Source organism: Artemia sp. Qi Xiang Cuo, chromosome 13 (genome assembly GCF_049724085.1).
Source record: "Artemia sp. Qi Xiang Cuo chromosome 13, ASM4972408v1, whole genome shotgun sequence".
Taxonomy (NCBI): Eukaryota; Metazoa; Arthropoda; class Branchiopoda; order Anostraca; family Artemiidae; genus Artemia; species Artemia sp. Qi Xiang Cuo.
Genome location: NC_142806.1, coordinates 17,809,520 through 17,829,153, shown reverse-complemented (window position 1 = coordinate 17,829,153; position 19,634 = coordinate 17,809,520). Strand labels below are relative to the sequence as shown.

Genomic DNA, 19,634 nt, shown 5'->3' with positions numbered 1-19,634 from the left:
GATGAAGGCGCATTACCTTTTTTAAGCCCAGGAAAATCAGAATCATTAAAAAATTTCATTAAAAGCTGTAAGTGATGCTTAAAAAGAAATGCCCAACTGGTGTTTTAGCTACAGGGCAACTCTAAAACACCAATTTTAACCTGTATTTCCTAGGGAGTGGCTTATTTTACCTCATTTTATCAATTTTAACAATTTTACCTTATTTTACAAATTTTACCACATTTTAACAATTTTACCTTATTTTACTTACAAAGTTTTTATTTTTTATTTTTGTTAAACACTATACGCAAGTACACTATAAACTTTTATGGTTTAAACACTATACGCAAGTCCTCCATATGTTCTACAAGGGCATAAGTGCTAAAGACATCCCTAGAAAGAGTTTCCTAATCAATTAGTCATGTAATTGGTTTCCGATGATGAAGCTGAAAACTGTTTGATTATTGGGGGTATTAGAGGCTATAATATTCAGGGGTATGTGATCTTTTTTCTCTCTTTTCTTTGGCTTGCTAAGTGAATTTGATTAGAAAAAAAAAACATTGTCCAAGAAGCGATAGCAACATGATATAATCAAAATCCATCAGACAATAATATCAAATAAGCCAATTTAATATAAATCCTAACCTTTATTTTCCATAATAATCAAGGTACTTCACATTAAAAACTGCTCACCAAAAAAAGTGTAAACATTTTTTTAAACAAATTTAATCTTTTTATCATCCATCGGGTTTGATCAAAACCCTTGATATTTAGTGAAGCAACTGGTTGTATTGTCTTATTGTGTGTGTCATACTTGGACAATACATTCTACCACATAGTGTGTTTCAAGTCAATACCAAGAAAACAACAAATTGGGCAAAAGAAAAAAGTTCGATAAGGTTCATTGGCCTTGGAGCTAATGACAATTTACAAGTCCAAGAAACAGATATAGTATTCATTAAATGAAAAATAACTCATCACGAAGTTGCACCAGATCAAAAATTCTATTAGAGTTTGAACAGGCAGGGGCGCATACCTCAGTTTTTGGGAGACCTAGGAAAAGAGAAGGGGGGGGGGGTGACGATTGGCGGTAATTTTTCTGTATAAAATTCTACACATCTAAAATAAACACGGAAAATAGGTAAATTTCTTCAAAAACGTATTAACAAAAAAGTATTAACAAAAGGCAATACATTTAGTCATTTTATCATCCACCAGGCCCTAATCAAACCCTGGTCAAACGTTTGGTTTTATCAAGCTATTACGACACAAAAACAGGATATTCTACACAGGGGCAAATCTCCAGAATTTTTATTGGGGGGGGGGCAAGAGGGGTCCATATCCGGAGAGTCAAGAAGCATGGGATATATAATAATTTTTTCTCCACCATATTGGGAGGGGGCAACTGCCCCCCCCAAAAAAAAAACGACGCCTCTGATTCTACATAAAGTGTTACAAGTCAATGCCTACAAAACTACGAATCCGACGAAAGAAAAATCCAATAAGACTCATTGGTCGTGGAGATAGATAATTTATAAACCGAAAAACAGAAGTATCTGTTAAATAAAAAATAATTCACCGCGAAGTTGTAGGTGATTAAAAACTCAATCAAATTTTTCAACAACCAAGACCGTGCACCTCATTTTTTGGGAGGAACATAGAGAAGGGGAGGATGGGGATTTGCTGCAATTTTTCTGTGTGTAAAACAATACATATCAAAAATACACACGAAATATGAATGTAGATCTTGTCCAAACTGTATTCTTTTTAGTAAACAAAAATCCAACAAAATTTATAAGTATTTAGGTCAAAGTTGAGCAGATGGATTTTTTTTCTAACAATGCCGACTGTGTTCTCAAAAAGATTCGAAATATAAAACAGGAAAAATGCACAAGTAGTGCCCCTTGAAATTTCGAACACTACCCCTCTCCCGACTGGCCCTCAAAGGGCATGTATGCTCCCGGCAAGTCATATGAGTCATTATATAGTCATTATATCGAATCGTAGCACTTCTTTTTTCTGACAATTTTAGTGACACCAGGGTGCTTAAAACTTGAGTCTTCTTGAGTCAACTTTCCAAATTCCAAATGGAGGTGCAGCGTCATGTGAAGTCGTTTTTCAAACAGTCCGTGCAGGATGACCGTACCGTGTTTCTGGATGTTTGCCATGTTGGGTTGAAAAACGGTTGTACATAGTGGTAGCGATAGTTGGTAGCAGGAAGGATGTCACTATCTCGAAAGTAAAGCAATTTCATTTTTGCCCAATTTTTTTTTTCTGAAAAAATCAGATTGAAGACGTATCTTTAGCAGATTTTCTGTGATTAGATAGTCAGTATTTTTCTAAAGATTTGCGAGTGATTTGACGTTATTCTTTTTTTGGGGGGGGGGGGCAAGATACAGGGGGATTTTTCCTGAAAATTCATGGATCATGGTATGGAAAAATCATAATAGGATAAGTGTAAGGTAAAAATGATAAAGAACGATGAATTTTATGAATTTCGTCTAATTTGAGCTATAAGTTAGAGGCGTATTAGCATAAGCACATGCAGATTCAATTTTTGAGGAGGCGGGGAGCAAAATCGGAAAATTTGCGCTTTAACCGCACTATTTTTTAATTATTTCCAGTAGGGGGCTCTTCAGATGTAATTCGGGGGGCAAGACGAAAGAGTATTCCGTTTTCCTCCGCTGTGTGCAAAAGTAACTATTTGCCTTATTCAAATTTAATCAAAATCACTCCAGAAGAAAATAATTGTTTCCGGCCTACAAAATATTTCAAACAACAAACAAAAGGAAACCGCCATAGCCCTTAAAGTTTTAAAAGGCCGCCAGTTGACCTTATTTAGCGTCCAAATCTCCACCCCATGCATTCCACTTGATACATTTTCGTGCTGTATAGATCTTGCATGAGTATTACTATAATATTACTATAAAACAAGTTTTTATTAATATAAAATACAATGGATATTTCCGACCTACATAAGGACTTGTATTCAGCCAAATATGAGAAAACAAATTAGTAAGTAAGTAAGTTTATTTGTAACCCGCAATATAAAATAAATACGGAGTACAAAAAGAAAAAACAAAATAATATTATCCACAAGGATATAATAAGGAAAACACAACATAAATAACTTAACAATATCCAAAGAATCACTAATCTGGAAAAAAAAGTGAGGGGGTCACTGGCACATATCTTCCTTGGAGTATTGGTCCTCAGATCCTTAGCGATGTTGTCAAGCAGCACTAGAGGGTCGATGAGTCCAAAATAAGAAATAATCTTGTGATTTCTGTACCATCTTGGCAAATATAGCAGGAATTTACAATATTTAAAATAGCCTCTCCTTAGCTGAAGACGGTCTTTTTTGCGCATTAGAAGCTGCAAACCAGAAAGAAAAAGAATTGCAGGAGAACAAAAACTATGGTAAAGTTTACATAAGCCACGGCGACTGTACCTCCCTCTATTAGGCGAGATATTACCATATGAGAATAGAATGCGCTGCAGAACGCTAGCAACCAGAAACGAGTATGTAGTTGAGAGTGTATCAGAAGAATTAATCCCAATCAATTTCAACTTTGAGACACCCTTGAGTAGTACTGTACCCGCATGTAAAAAAGGAGCAGGGTTAGAAGTATTAAAACACATAAACTCGCATTTTGAAGCATTTACAGAAAACCCAATTGTACTCAAAGCATTAATCAGAACATTTAGACTCATTGTGAGGCCTCACCAATTATGACTAACTAGCAGAACACCATCAGCATAGGCAATGTGACTAACAGCAGTATTTTCTAAAAACACAGTAGGAGACAGCATTCGCGAACAGTCCGCAAGCACAGTTTTAAAAATATATGGAGACAGCACACCACCTTGCCTGACTCCGTTCTTTACTGAGATAGACTCGAATATATCAGACATCCATTTTAACCAAACCAACGAATTGGAATACCAATACTGAAGAACTTTTACTACGGAAGAATTAACTCCTGCTTTAACTAAGCAGTGAAGCGCTTACGAATGTACAACGTTGTCAAAAGTGCCCGAGATATCAACCAAGAAAAAATAAAGTGGCTTTTTTTGCATTTTTGCCAAGACTAGCAACTGACCAAGTATATGATAGACCAGAGAACAAGCAACACTGGCTCTGAACCCAACCTGATAATAAGAAAAATCATATTTAGTGAAAACTTAAGGCAATACGACATACTCGAACTGCTTGATCATGAAGCAGGACACTGTAATTGGTCGATAACTGGAACACTGATCTGCGTCCTTTCCCTTTTTCAAAACTGATGTTACGATTCCTGAAAGAAAATTATCTGGAACTAACGACTGGGCTAAACACATCTAGAATAGGAGCTGAATGTGTGTTAACAATAATGGACACTTAATGGTGAAGTGATTGTAACACAGAACATCCATATCAGGAGCACTTGATTTCTTAACATTCTTAAAAGCCCGATAGATATCACCACTAGATATTGTAATATATGGACTTGCCGAAGAACTCGAGGAACAGTATTATGTAATAAGGAAGAAAACATGGTCTGGATAGAATGATTAAATGTAGAAAAAACACGGGTAAAATGAGCAGCAAAATCACTGATTTTGATGATCGAAACGGTAGCAGGCTCAAACTTGTTGTTATTAATTACATTAGAACAACATTTCTGATACGAGGGGCCATCCAAAGCATTCAGGCGGGCTTGACGCAAAGAAGATCTAAACTGACGTTTCAAATTTTGCTTAATTTTAAATACTTCACCAGACTTGGGCCGATCACAAGCAATCCAAAGGCGAAGCCAAAACTTCGCACGTTGTTTAGCTTTTTTCACTTCTGGGCACACATTCCATAACGGTTTTCTGGTGCCAAATCTATCATGTTCAACAGGAACTGAAACTGAAGCAGCTGACTTCAAACAATGCACGATCTGGTAATAGTAACAATTTAAATCAACCTTAGCTGTCGGTGACCTTACAGAGGCTTGTAAAAGGTGAAAAGGCACTTTCAGGCTTGATAATAACAAGCAAAGAACACACAAATACATTTCAGAATTTACTCGTTTCCAATTTGGCTTATCAAAGCATTTATCATGGTAAGAAAAACGGTTATAAGCCAGTAAAGCAGGCGACTCAATTCCACAAGTTAAAGGCAAGTGATCATCGTCAATTTTATCATCCAAAACAATGACAGGAGGAACCACGAGAGATCCCCTTGAAACTATAATATGATCAAGGTTTGATCTAGAATCATCACGGATATGAATGTAGGTAAACTGTTTATCTTTATTGACTAACTGATAGCCACTAGGCAAAGCATCAAAAAACAGGTCACTTCTTTCAGATTGGGACAGAAGATTGGCATTAATATCATCAGCCAAAATCCAATTTAATCCCTGATTGGTCACTCTTAGCAGAAGTGTCCTGAGTCGCTTACAAGAACCCGCGAAGACAGATAGAGAAGAAATTTTCTTTTGATTGCATGGCATATAAATATTCATGAGGACCACATTGCTGAATTTTATTGCCAGTAAATTATGATGAGAAGAAATGATCTCAGGTCTCTTAGTGAGGTGAACTAAAGTTTCAAGGCCTCCAGAGGGTCGACCGGCGCTTTTTTTTAGCTTCACGTACATACGTGTGGTGTGTGGGTGACCGTTTAAGAGTATCTGTATTGGCTTTAGTTAAAAAATGTTCCTGTAGGAAAACTATATCATAATCAAGAAGCTCATCAATAAGAAGATCTTTGTCTTTGGTTCCGTTAATATTAAGTGGAACAAAGCGAAATCTATTGTCACTAACAATCATTTTTTATCCTTATTCATAGCTTTTTTTTAACACTGGGAATCTGAGACTATAGGAAACATAATTTCCCCCGCAGTTGGCGAAATTTGGGCTTTCAGGGCTAGGATTGTCACTTGTGTTATAATGTCCGCAAGAGCAACGTGAACACTTTTCATTAGTCGATGAGAGTGGGCGATTTCCGACAATGTGTTTTGGTGATTGACAACAGTAATATCTAGGAAGTAACTTCTGAAAACCTCTAATTTTAAAAAGCTCGTATCCCAAACACAAACCTTCGTTTATAGCTTTGTTTTAGGCCAAATCGTCTAGAAATCCAAAACAGAAAGATCCAAAATTTCCAATTTGAGTTGCATCAACAAGACTGGAAATCATATTAATAATCTCTGATTTTTCCAAAACAATAGGGATATTGCTCACAATACCAAGCACTTTTTGATTAAGGACATGAGTGAATACACTTAGCTGACTAGTTGCAGCGGCGGCGAGAGAGGTGGCTGAGGCTTTATCTCGGGTATGGACTACCCACCTTTTCTTGACAGGATGAGATCTCACACTTACGGTACCATCATGATCATCCAGGGTATCAAGGGTCTCTTTGCACTCAATAGGATCTTTAAGGTCAGTAGGTGGTTTTTTTTAGAATAACTACATAGGACGGTTTTGAAGAGACAGTACATTTTTGCATTATCGACGTAAGACATCCAATTGTTCCAGGCAGGAGAGTTCTCACACATTCAGACAAAGTGCGTAGCTCAGGCAAACAGGAGTTTACACGGCAACTCAACGCACAAAAAGCATCGGCAGGAATAAGTGGTACTTCACTAGGGTGGCGGATAACAAAGACTGGCAGAACAACATCATCAGCATCATACTTTGCAATAGTATCAATAATATCGGAGACACTTGTACCCACTCTCTTAGGCTGAATTTCCCCAGGATGGCAAAACTGGAAGATTTGCCTCCTTGCTTCAGAAACCTGGCCGAGCGTGAAAAATTCAGACATATGTTTCTTCATAATATCTGCAGAAAAGCCTTTTTCGATACTGTTTTGGACAAAATTTAGAACAGGACAATAAACGAGCATTCCAGCGGTCCACGCCATCAGCACCAAATGCTGAATACATACAGAATGAAGGAACCTAGGAACAAGGGAAGTGTAAGGACCCCCTCAACTGTCCCCCGCAATTTAAGGGTAACTTAATACCGGCGGGTACAATACGTCGCTTGTGGGAGCTTCCTTTCCCTCTTCTGCTAGTTCCCAGTACGCTTCTTAACGATAAGGAATCAAAAATGGCACTATAGAAAATTGAAACTATAGATGGCGTGCCAATCTACCCGAGAAAAAATACCCAGGGAAAAGGGCTTATTCTAACAATTGGAGAAGGTCATACAAACACTACTTGACAAAAAATCTATCTTTAGAGGGTAAACAACAACAGGAAAAGACCTCAAAATAATTCAGAAACTTTTTTAAGTTACCAGCAAAGATGCAACCTCAGACACAATAGCATTGAATATACTATAGATGGCATTTTCTTCTTTTCAAGATGGCAAATTGAGTAAGGCTGCAATAAACACTTCGGGGCAGGGACGATTCAAGATTTTTAAATAAAAAAAACCTAAAATTTAATAAATTTAATGAAATCAGTAAGATTTAAAATTTAGTAGTCTAAGTTGACTGAATTTAGTAAATTCTAGTGAAAGGAATTTAGTAAATTTAGCAATTTAGTAATTTTAGTAATTTAGTAAAACAATGAAAAATGATTGCCAAAAAACTAAGAACGGTTTCTTACCTTAAAAAGAAGATCCACAAACTCCCTAGTTAAATGTCGTGTTACAGATTCCCCCAGAATATCCTCCTCTGTGGCTGCTTCGTCCGTTTCTTCATTTTGTTTTTTCACCCAAAGAGTCTTCCATCTCTCATCAAGGAGAATGATAACTACAAAATTATGCGAGAATAATCAGTTATAAAGCAAGTTATAAGGCAAAAAACAAAAAAAAAAAAACAACTTATCCCTCAGTTATAAGGCACAGAAAAACTTACCCATCTTAAACCCAGTCAAATTATCTGGATTTTCATAGTTCCTTGATTTATTGTGAAAATATATAAATTAAAATGTGAAAATATGTTGAAACCCCAATGCATTGAGCTTAAATGTCGAAATTTTGTAGTTAGAGAAGGCAAATTTTTAATAAGTAAAAATTTGGTTCAAAAACACACTTTAAATTACCTGATTTTGGAATTAAAATTTGGAAAAAACTAATACACAAAAAGTGAAAAAAGACTTTGAAATACCTCAAATGACACTATTGGAATGAATGGTTCAAGTCTGAACATGTTTTACTTAAGACACTTTCTTTTCAATCTTGTGCCGATTCAAATGAGTAAAAAATAATTATTTAAATTTTATTTTGTACCCTATGTTTCAGTTATACATGGGATCAGATATATTCAGGGGGGGGGGCAAAGGTTTTTTTTTTTACTAATTTTATTAATGACGACTCATCACAACAAAAAGATTCCTCAGGCCAAAACATCTGTGCTCACGTACTCCCAATTCCATCTCAATTGAGCTTCAATTCCTCATATAGGATCAGTGAAGCATTTTTTAAAGAATAATGTTTTGACTTTAGATCACAAAGGTAACACAAGCACGCAGGGAAAGGGGGAGGGATAGAGCACAAGCACCCAAAGTATTATATTTTATACGGTCCTCTTAATACTGCTGTTATTTCTTTAAAATTTATCAAACTTTCCACTAGATTTCGCCCTCCTTCCTCATTATAATTTATACCAGAAATACTAAACTGTATAAAAGTTTGTTATCATGTCCATACAATTGCAGCATAATGGGAACAATTCCTTCTTACACATAAGATGGCAGATGCATAAGATATCAAATGAAACAAAATTACTAAAATATATAATTTTTTGGATATTATAAACAAACACGGGGGAAATCGAGTTCACAACCTATATAAAAGAATGATTATAGATTTTAGACAAAGGAGATTAAGTAAAAAGAGGCCACAACTTGCTTTATTAAGTTTAAAACATAATTTTATATTTTATAAATTATTATATTACATATTATAGGCTACTGTACTATCTGAGTTTTAACTTCCTTTACTATTAAGTTTTATTTAGATAGAATCAATAAGTGCCCTTTGAACAACACAAGTTTGTCATACTAGTCATTTCTATACAACCCAAAACACTGAGAATACTAAGAAAACGAATCCGCAGACCTAAACTAGAACATAGCGCAATATTCCAAACAGTAAAAAGATCAAGCAAAAAACCAAGGTCCCCCGAAAGCCAAAGATTACAACAACAATTACTTAAGATATCGGTTGTACATTCCCTCAACACTCAATTCTAGATGCAACATTGTTTCGAATTTATGTCAATGAACTCCTTTTTGCGGTTAAAATAGGTAGCGTTGTTGTACAGCTCGTTGATAGAAGTTCCTCTTTATAATTGGCTTGAAAATTACTAGTCACAGGCTATATCCAATGGTACCTGCTTTAAGTGGTTGGCGCGCTGGTTTGAGAATCCCTTGTCCAAGGGGCACGGGTTCGATCCCAGACGTAGACAGTTATTTGATTTGGGAATGGGGTCAGTGGCGTGACTCTGTAAGCTCAGCCAGAGTCGACCCAGCTCTAAATGGGTACCAGGTGAAATCTGGGGAAGATAAGCAGGAAGGGTGTGCAAAAGCACAGGATGGTTGGCCCCCAGCCCCCCATTGCACTTCCTGGCTGAAGGGCCAAGAAACGGAGATCCGTATCGCCAGTTTGGACCTTAAAGGTTCAGTGCTGTCTTACTTACTTTTACTTACTTACCTCCTTCATTTCGACAGTGAACCTTATTTCATGCCTAGGTTTTCTTATCAACACTTCTATTTGCCACACTTGTAGTCTTCTAATAGCTCGTACCCCTCACTAACTATCTGCCTCCTACACTTAAGAATTCTGCCTCCTCCTTCTGAGGTACTTCACTTAAACCTTTTTCACCTCACCAGTCTTTACAACGCTGTGCTGTCTCATATCATGCTCGATATGCCGTTTTGGAAGGAATTTACTAAAACCAATAAAGGAAAATTTCGTCCTATCTAATCCCGTTTTGCCAAGTATTTATCCCAACTACCTACCAGCCCCTATGGACATGAAACACAAGAGTGATATGTAATATAGCACTGCAGACAAGTACCAATCAAAACACTTTGGAAAACATATAAATAAAACACCAGATCACCAGGGGTTCAGTATTCTTTTGTGAACTGTAAATGGATTGTTGATTTCTTACAGAATTTTTTTTTATTAATTTTGTTCCTATATTTTCCCCTTCTTTTCATTACTGTCTCATCTTCCTATGTGACCAATCTCAGTGCACATCTCCTTCCTATGCCCAATCTCCAGTTCCCCATCTTTCTCATCATGTTGTTGACCAGTTTTCAAACAAACAACAGTTCACCCTCATTGAGTGCTTTGTGAAAGATAAACAACAAGAAGTTCTCTAAGTCAAAGTAAAGAGTGCCATTGAAAATTCACACATTATCTTATCCATAACATGGGGGGGGAGCTCTCCCACAGCTCGACCTCACACCCTTGTCTCCAAATTTTTACTGTTGCGTTCCTGACGGCATTTTACAATACACCAACACGCAAAGAATACACAGTTAGTAGTTTCAAACGAGTTGTTTCAATCTGGAAACTTAGACTGTTTCATTCTAGAAACATTTAAATCTAAGTTGGAAAATAAAATTTAAGTTTAATTTCCATATGTTTTCAGTTTTTGACTTTTATGCCATAAAATTCAAACTTATGGTCACACTGTAAAGAGTGATATGCTAAGGAATGTGGCCTCATATATAAAACAATTTATGTTTGTTTGAAATTTTATTATCATTTTACCTACATTTAGAAAATAAAATTTAAATGTAATCCATATGTTTTCAACATCAAATTCAGAGTTATCCTAAACGTGAAGGAACTATCATCCCCCCTTTAAAATTCCGTTATATATGCTTAAGCTTAACTTTTGTAAGCGCCCGACTGGAGATTAAAGATTCATCTGATTTATTTGCTTTATTTATATACAAAGATTATCGTGAACATGTAGGACGCTGCCAACCTCTAAACTTCTATTTTTCACATTAAACTTTAAGCTTTTTTTTTATCACGATACTGTGACATTTAAGAACTATTTTTTTCTTTTAAAAACAATGGTTTTCTCCATTAGAGCCATCACCGCATCTGCACCTGCTTGGACGTATAGCCCAGATATGTTCCACCAAATGAAGGGACGTTAGAGGCAAACATACAGTAACCTGAATGACCTCTTCAATATTGACCTGAACAACCTCTGAGGGTAAACTGAGGTCTAAGGTAAACTTTTTGAGTCTTAATCCTGTCCTCCCAATATAAAAAGATCAACAGACTTTATAGTAATACCGTTGGATGGAACCGTTGTTGAAACAAACCTCCGTGAATATTCTTCGCAGAACATTCACAGAAGGTAAATCAGAAAGTGTCAAAAAGATAAATATTTCTTTGATGGGAGGGTTTTCTATCTTGCGCCAATATTTCGCCTACCTCAGGACAAGGCAATATGCAGGACAAACGGTAATGTCGGACAGTTTCTGCGAAAACCTCCAGCATTTTCGATTATCAAGGATTTAATCAGTAATATAAAATAAAACAATCCTTCCAAGGACATTTTTGATACATAAGACATCCATAGATGCTTCGTAGAAGTGTATTCAACCGACGAGTCCCCTTCTTCGTAAGCCCTGCAGCACCTAGGATTGAACCCTCGATCCTTGTTGCCAAGCAGAGATCCATCCACTGCACCACCACTGTCAGGGATTAATCGATAAATCCCTATAATATGAAAATTATAGTAACATTAATATTTGTGTCTAAGAACTCGCTTTTTGAATCCTAAGATGTACTCATTAGCCCCCCAAAAACACTGAGATCCCATCCAACTAGTCATGGCCTGGTCAATATAATACTTATTCTAGTAAATCAGCCAAATAGGAAGCCTTCTTCTAGAGAATGAGAACAAGGCGCAGAGCCCAGATAAAGCAAAACAGTGACCTGATCCATTTCAAACAGTGAGCATTCGTTTCTTTTGCGTTTTAATCCACCTCCAAAGAGAGAAAAAAACTCTGACATGCCTAGACAGAATCCTGTCAGCCAAATTGCTTTTCAATAAGTTGCACCTGCATCAGCCGTACGCTAACACGGGAGAGGATTCTGTGACTCAATCCCTCTCAAAGAACCCCACAAATCCTCTCAACCCCTTTCCTGTTCTTCTTTCCCCAAGCAGTCAAATCAGCGTGTATCTATGAATAAATACAATTTCGAATAGAGATAAACCCTTTTTACTAGACACTGATAATAAAATTCACAAAATATACTGAATATTTCGATCACATATACAGCACCGTCATCAGCAGAAATACTTTTATTTTAGAATTTCTGCTGATGACGGTCACTGTACATGTGATCGAAATATTCAGTATAATTTGTGAATGTTATTATCACTGTCTAATAAAAAAATTTATCCCTATTCGAACTTTTATTTATCGTCATGGAAAAGCAGTGTGGTCTTCGAAATTAGGTACCTATGAATACAGCGACGATGCACACGGATCCAACCTTTGGAGGAGGGGTGGGTGCAACAATATTTCTGGAAGGTAATGTTTCACAATATTTCTGGAAGGTCAGGTTTCTCGAGAAGTAAACTTTTGTGCCTTAGTAAAACTTACCAAGATAAAATAAAAGACAAAGAAGAATTACCTTGGTCAATTAGTTCACTCAGTAGAGGCAAAGTGATAGCTTCGTACGTTTCAATTGGACAGTTTTCAATAATCTTTGCGAGCATATTCTTAATAATCATTTTTTGCCTATAGCCAGGTAAGCAAGACAGTCCAGTAACACACGTCTGTGACAACGCTTGCACAAGTCCTGGACTGCAATAAAAGTGTTTGCTAAGCGTAACACCCAATAACCCAATAATATCCGCCAGAATTGAATGACACTGAGGTAGGAACTTTTCCATTTGAATACTGAATTCAGTTTTTGAAGTGAATACAGGTACATTTCTATAATTTGTACCATGTGATATTCCCTCAGAAAGTAGGCCTATTTTCTCGTTTTTTGATAGACCAAGTACAGGCACTAGAAACGGATCTGAGGAGGCATAAAGTTGGTTAACTCCCCTAAATAGACGAGAAAAACTTGGCACCGAATCAACTAAAAACTTTTCCATTGGATGTCTACCCTTTATTGGTTCAAGTTTTTGGAAGATAGTTTTCAAAAAATGCAAAAATTCCATCAGATCCTTTCTTCTCTTTATGAAATTTTCGGACAAATAGGTATCACTTGAAATACCATAAAATTCTACAAATGATTCAAAACTTTGTACAGGGAGGTTGTTCCACTGATCTGGAATCCTCTGAACAAAATCGAACAAAATCGTTAAATACTGTTTCTTCACTGCACTGTCATCAAGCTGATTCACTATAGTCACAATCATTTCTTTGAAGATCCCGATATCAAATGATGAGAAGTCCCTATTTTCATACATTTTACCTAAAAAAGACACAGAGTCATCCAACAATGAAAACATATGCTTTCCGATATTTCGACCGCATTTAACCAACACGGCAAAGGAGTGTCTTCGTAAATCATATTTTTCTTGTTTTCGATAATTGCACTTTATTTTGCATTCATCTACAATTCTTAAACAATATGTTGAAACGAACTTTGCCTGATCGACAGTAGTCACAGAATAGATAAGAGATGAAACACAACTAACAAGAAGACTTTGTAAATAAATATCCTTTGGCTGGAGATGGGATATTTCTTGCAGTAGCTGATGAAAATCTTCGATGCAATTCGACGAATTCTTCATCGGAGTCAAAATCAATTGATGAGAGCTTGCAGGATGGATCATCATCGCGTGATGGGTATCCAACCTGAAAAAGAAATTTCTTTACACATTTTCTAAAGATTAGGGGAAACTAGTAAATGTCAGTCCTTGGTGACATAATACGGGAAGACAAAACAAGAAAACCGTATCGTCACTTTTGCCGCAGCAGCTGGTGTCTTCATTAAAAACCCAAAATTTTCAAAGTTTATTCATCTGGATTTTTGTAGGATTAACGCTGAAATTCTCTCTCAAACATAACTGATCAGGATTATTTTGATTCCGATAATTTTTTTTTACTCAAAATGCAGGTTGCAAAAAGTGAAGCCAAGGTTAGTATGGTAAATTTCTGACAGGTTAAGTAGATGATGATGATTTTAATCATCTCATCAGGTAACATAATTTGTAGATCAGTAGACAAAACTTGGTGTTCTTTACCTTGTGCTAGAAAAGACCTAGTCTCGAGCATTTAGATAATTTACTATAATTAAGATGTTAATAGACGACAATTCATATTTTACAAGACGTATATCTAAATATATCCGAAAACTAAAACTATCATGTAGATATCGAACATGGATTTAAACTCCACTAATAATCACCATAAATTCAATTCTTGACCAAACATAATTCAGAATTACAATTCTATCAGCAGTTTGTTCTTTTACAGTATTTAAGTGGACGTTATCCTCATTTTCCAGTTTTGATACATTTCCTTTAACGTCTTCCAGGGATCAAAGAGTCAGCAACGTACAAAATTAGGGACTTAGGGACCTTCCTAAGACCGAAATAGGGACCAGATCGGGACGGCATTTCAATAACCAGGTTAGCAAACCAAAGAAAAGTACCTGTCGTGACCTTCAGTTTAACAAGACAGAAACCATACGTCAACAATCCTTGGAAGCTCATGGAAAAAGGTAAACACCGCTATACAGACTAACTTGTTTAGACAAGCAGCTGATAAAGACTGCCTTGTCGCTGCTGTCCTAAATAGCAGCTGCTCGAGCAGCCCCATTCTTTTTACCATAGCAGCTGCTCGAGCAGTCCCATTGTTTTTACCAAAGCAGCTTCTCGAGCAGTCCAATAGTGACCAAGTCTTTAAGCTACTGAAAAACCTGGGTTTGCTGTTACCTGTATGGGATACAGTCAGTGTTGCCATCCTGGCCTGAAAGAATTTACTAAATCTGAGAGGACAAATTTACTAAATCGCATCTGTTTTTACTAAATGCTTAAAAAAAATTTTGCACCATCAAGCATCGATATTTACTATAGGAGGATAATCAATAGGATTTAAACAATCTTTTTTCCTTTTTTCTTCTTTTTTCCCTTTTCCTCTTTTCTCCGTTTTTTTTTCTTGCGTTTTCATAGTATGATTGAAAATTCCGGAAACCTACAAGTTCAAAAATCTTTTTTTTTTTGATTATTTGGATGTACTACTGGATAGGCTTCATATTCCAGATGCGGTGTATGCAAGACGTCAAACAATAGTTTGGAATCTTGGATTCTGGAAATTCTGCTTGTGAAGCCCGGCTTAAAATTCATCAATGGTCTTCAGGTCTTAAAATTCAGATATATTGAAAAAGTAAAAAACAATCAACGAAGAAGAACAGCTACAACTCATATTCACGAAGCAATTCAGGGGATGGAGTGCTTAGAACCTGAGGTGTGTTTGAAAGTGACGGCTTTTGAAATTTGTCCCCCAGTTTCCGTTTTTAGGTTTGAAATCTAAACCCTTGAATTTTGCATTTTTAAGAGAAAATTTGTCAGTTTTAAAACACTAATCTTTAAATTCTGGATAAGCTGCTTACAAAGATTTCTGGCAGATTTAAAAGCAAATAATTTAGGATTTTTTCTGAACTGATTCTTTTCTGGATTTTCTCTCGTTCGTATTCAAGGGAATCAAAAACCAATACAATCTATGTCACTTCAAAGCGGAAATGACGTAATCGGCTACCGGTCTAGTTGTAAAATTATGTAAATTAAAAAGTGCACCTCAAATTAGACTAGAGCTGCCAAGAAAAAGAAAACTTATACAACAGACAATAATTAGTTTTTAAAAAATACCATTGTGTCAATAGTCTTCAGGTCAGGTAAATCATACAAATTAAAAAGTAAGAAGAAAAAATATAGTCACAATTAAAAAAAAGTCGCACTTAAAAGGCTTTAATCGTCCACAGCCTCATCCGAATTTAAAGTATCCACTATTGTCGAATTCTGACCGAAGGGATCTACTTGTTTCCATTTCTTGGTAGCCCGAGTCAAATCGCTTGGGATCACCCAGTCATGTACTCCACTTGACAACCTGAGAACAAGTTGCTTCGTTTTCGTCAGGGACGAAACACTCGAGACATTTAGCCTATTCCGGTTTTCGGTTTTGACGAACGACCAAATCGAGAACTGTCTCTCTGTTCCAGCACTTGAATGGGGCAAGCTGCAGAGAATCAGAAAGAGCTTGGGCAAGTATGGAAAAAGTTCGGTTCCAGCAGCGTCTTTAAAAAGGGACAAAGCTAGCTAACAAACGTAGCAGCTGTTATGAGAGTCTGGGAAAATATTCTGAAAACTCCTGATTTTAAATAGTTTGCCATTCAAAGCGAGTATCAAGAAGAAGCCGAGAGAAAAGTAGAGATTTTTAAGCACTAAGGTTGACGCAAAATCGTAAAAATGAGAGCAATAGTAGCCATAATATCTAATATAATGGAAATCAGATTTTGTAATGAATGGAGCCTAATTTTTTCCCCTGAATTCATGGAAAATAAAAAGTTTTATTCACTATAAATCATGACTTTTTACTAGATTTCGGGAAATTTACTAGATCGTCTAAATTTACTAGATTTTTTTTTACTAGATCTAGTAAAATCCTACTGACGGTGGCAACCCTGGATACAGTTTCAGGCATCTTTAAAGTAGATATCCGGACCTGTAGTTCTTTTTCTCACAATTTACTTCCCCCTTTCACGATTTCAAACTCCCTGGTCGAATATTCGGATTTTCCTCCACCGAGTCCTACAAAACAGAAGAACACTAACAGACAGAAGACTCCCCCTTCCTAAAACTCAAGTATATAACCCAAATTATATACTTCCCATGAGCTTTTCTGGATATTTATTCTGTCACAGCTGGTTCAGTTTACACATATACGGTTTTAAACAAGAGTGATGCTAACAACCTAAAATAAATATGGCAGTTTTCAAGAGATTTGTAAATTGTTTTTTAATTAAGTCATGATGAATTAAGGGTTCTGGATTTTATAACTTCAAAAAAATGGAATCATAATCAAATAGTGAGTTTTTAACGGTACTTCCTAATTACACGAAACACACTCAAGAAATAAGCTTTGGTTAGATCTCACAAAACCGGTTTCACAGCATACAAAGACAAAGGACAGGTGATAGAATCTATTGGACTTATAAAATTTGGGCTATATTTTTGCACATTGCGGGGGGGGGGAGGGCATGCAAAAAGTGGGGTAGCGTAGTGGCAATTCCGCTTGGCAGTTTTCTTGACCTAGTGAAATTTGTTGGCAGATTTTGTCTGAAAAGACCAGGGCTTTGACTAATCCCCGAATTTTTGGGGATTTTCCCAAACATCTGTCTTCTCGAAAAAAATCGGTTCCCCAAAAATCCCTCTTAGTTCAGGGTTACTACCCCTAATGATTCATTACTAGTGGCAGTCTACACCTTATAACTATCACTCTTACTTAACTTGACATAATTTTTTCACTATTTTCCAAAGTTTTTGTCTCAATTATTTACTACAAACAAAAAAAACAGAAATAGATCATTGAATTACTTACCTTTCTTCTTATGCTAGTAAAGGCATAATGTTTAGGTTCTTGGTGTTTAACTAAAAAAAAACAGCTAACGCTTGGAAAAAAACACTGAAATGAAACATTACATTTACTTTACACTAGGATTTTTTTTTTAGTTAACAAAATTTCCAGATACCTTGCTGTTCTTCTGTAATTTTTAGTGGCTATATACCTAGAAAGAATTGTTTTCTGAATTCAAACTGTCTAAATACTATACCCCCCCCCCTTCATGTGCAAATATATAGCCTAAATTATATATATCCCATATATTCTGTTTCTTTTCTTTGTCTTGTCTCTCGCTCAGCTGAAAAAAAACTAACGAAGAAACCGGTTTGTCCTCAAGTTTTACACAGTATAAACTTGAATGATTGGCGCATAATATACAAGTGCCAAAACTTTTTCCCCCAAAGGAAATTAAAAATATTAAACTCAAATAAAATTCTGAAATTTGGAAAGCGTTATTTTCCACGGGTGGTATTTTCTGGGAAGGAGGTATTTTTCGTGGGGGGGTATTTTTCGGAGAGGTATTTTCCGTGGGGGGGGGGGTAATCGCCTGGGGTGTAAACGCCGGCCACCTAATGTTTATAAGACTATACTATTTCATTAATGATTCTCGTGACATAAATAGGGACTATAGGGACTTTTTTAGGGACCATTTTAGGGACTTAGGGACCTTTGTACGACCCCTGTGTCTTCTTGTTTCCATGGCTTGCGGGGGAGAAGACGTGGGAGGATTTTCCATGGAGGAAGGGATATTTCCATGAAGGGGGTGCCGGATTCCCCAGCATTATTTAAAAAACGATCAGAAATTAAGTAAATAAACTAGTTTTTTCAACTGACAGTAATGAGCAACATTAAAACTTAAAACGAGCAGAAATTATTCCGTATATGACAGGGTTCGCCCCCTACTCAATACCTCGCTCTTTACGCTAAAGTTTTTTTAGTCCTTTCAAAACAGCTATCTATTCTAATTAAACGGCCTTTGTGATTCAGGGGTCCTTCTTAAAGAATTGGAACAATATTCAAACTTCAGCGAACTTCAGCGTAACTCTATGTTTAGCGAGGACTAAGGCTATATCGTCCAAGAGCTAGTCTCGTAATAACAATAAATTTACTTGCAAAAACGACGAGTTTTAAATTATATGAATAGCACTTATTTTAACATAAAAAGACGGTAATGACTGCATAAGGTGCCGTGAACAGGATCTTGTTCAGGGGGGAAAGGGTATTCAGGTTTGCTCTTGGGAAGAGGAATATATGAGAGTAAACAGTACCGAAAACAGGAATTTGTTCTGGGATGGGGAAGTGGCGTTCAGGTTTTGTTCTGGGAGTTGAAATAACGAGAAAACGTTATTCTAACTCCTAGAAAGAAAACATTAGACAAACCTATAGTTTTGAGAAAGGAACAGGCCCGAAGGTCCCCTCTATGTATATCTCAATTGTAGATATTTAGATTTTTCCATTTTTTTCTGTCAATAATTTCTTATAAGAATATGATCGAATTTGACGACTAAAGAATTAGCTATTTACAGTTTCCTAAAAAGAGTCTGGGAAAGAAATAAACAGACATGAAAGCACACAGCTCAGTCAAGTTACTTTAAAGTTGAGGCGATGACAACAGAGTACTTGAAGAACACCTTCATTCGACGTTACACTTCAATTTGGAACGGTCTTCGTGGGGACGTTATCCCTAATAGTTTCTCTGTCGACTACTTCAAAAGAAGAGTCAACAGCATGGGCATAATTTTCTATGTGTCAGGGGGGCAACTGCCCCTCCCAGGCCTCAGTTTTCCCCTCCTCTGACCCCCTCTGACCCTCCTCTTCCCTGTAATTCCACAGGTTCTCAACTAGTATCAATGATGGATAGTCCCATGGGTGAATTTGTTAATGACCCCTTTGTCTTTGTGACGATTAGCCGACGCTGAGACTCGCAAAATGATTTTAATTTACCGTATCCCCTTAAGACTAGTTACAACAAAATGTGCGCAATCATATTTCTGTGCCCTTTTAGACAAATAATTCTATTATCTTTTCCCAAAATAATATAAAACTAAAAAAATAAAATAAAAAAAAACAGACGAAAAAACGATAAAATAAATACAAGCA

At 36.4% G+C, this 19,634-nt stretch overlaps 1 pseudogene across 1 annotated transcript in view; it reads right to left on the bottom strand.

Moving 5' to 3' along the window:
- The window catches only part of LOC148945031 (exportin-5-like), a 155,699-nt pseudogene that overhangs the window by 112,694 nt on the left and 23,371 nt on the right, over positions 1-19,634 (bottom strand). Inside the window, exons 6-7 of the transcript XR_016142679.1 lie at positions 12,589-13,769; positions 7,575-7,720 (exon numbers count right to left, since the gene is read on the bottom strand). The product of XR_016142679.1 is annotated as an exportin-5-like (transcript). The remainder of the gene's footprint in view (positions 1-7,574; positions 7,721-12,588; positions 13,770-19,634) is intronic.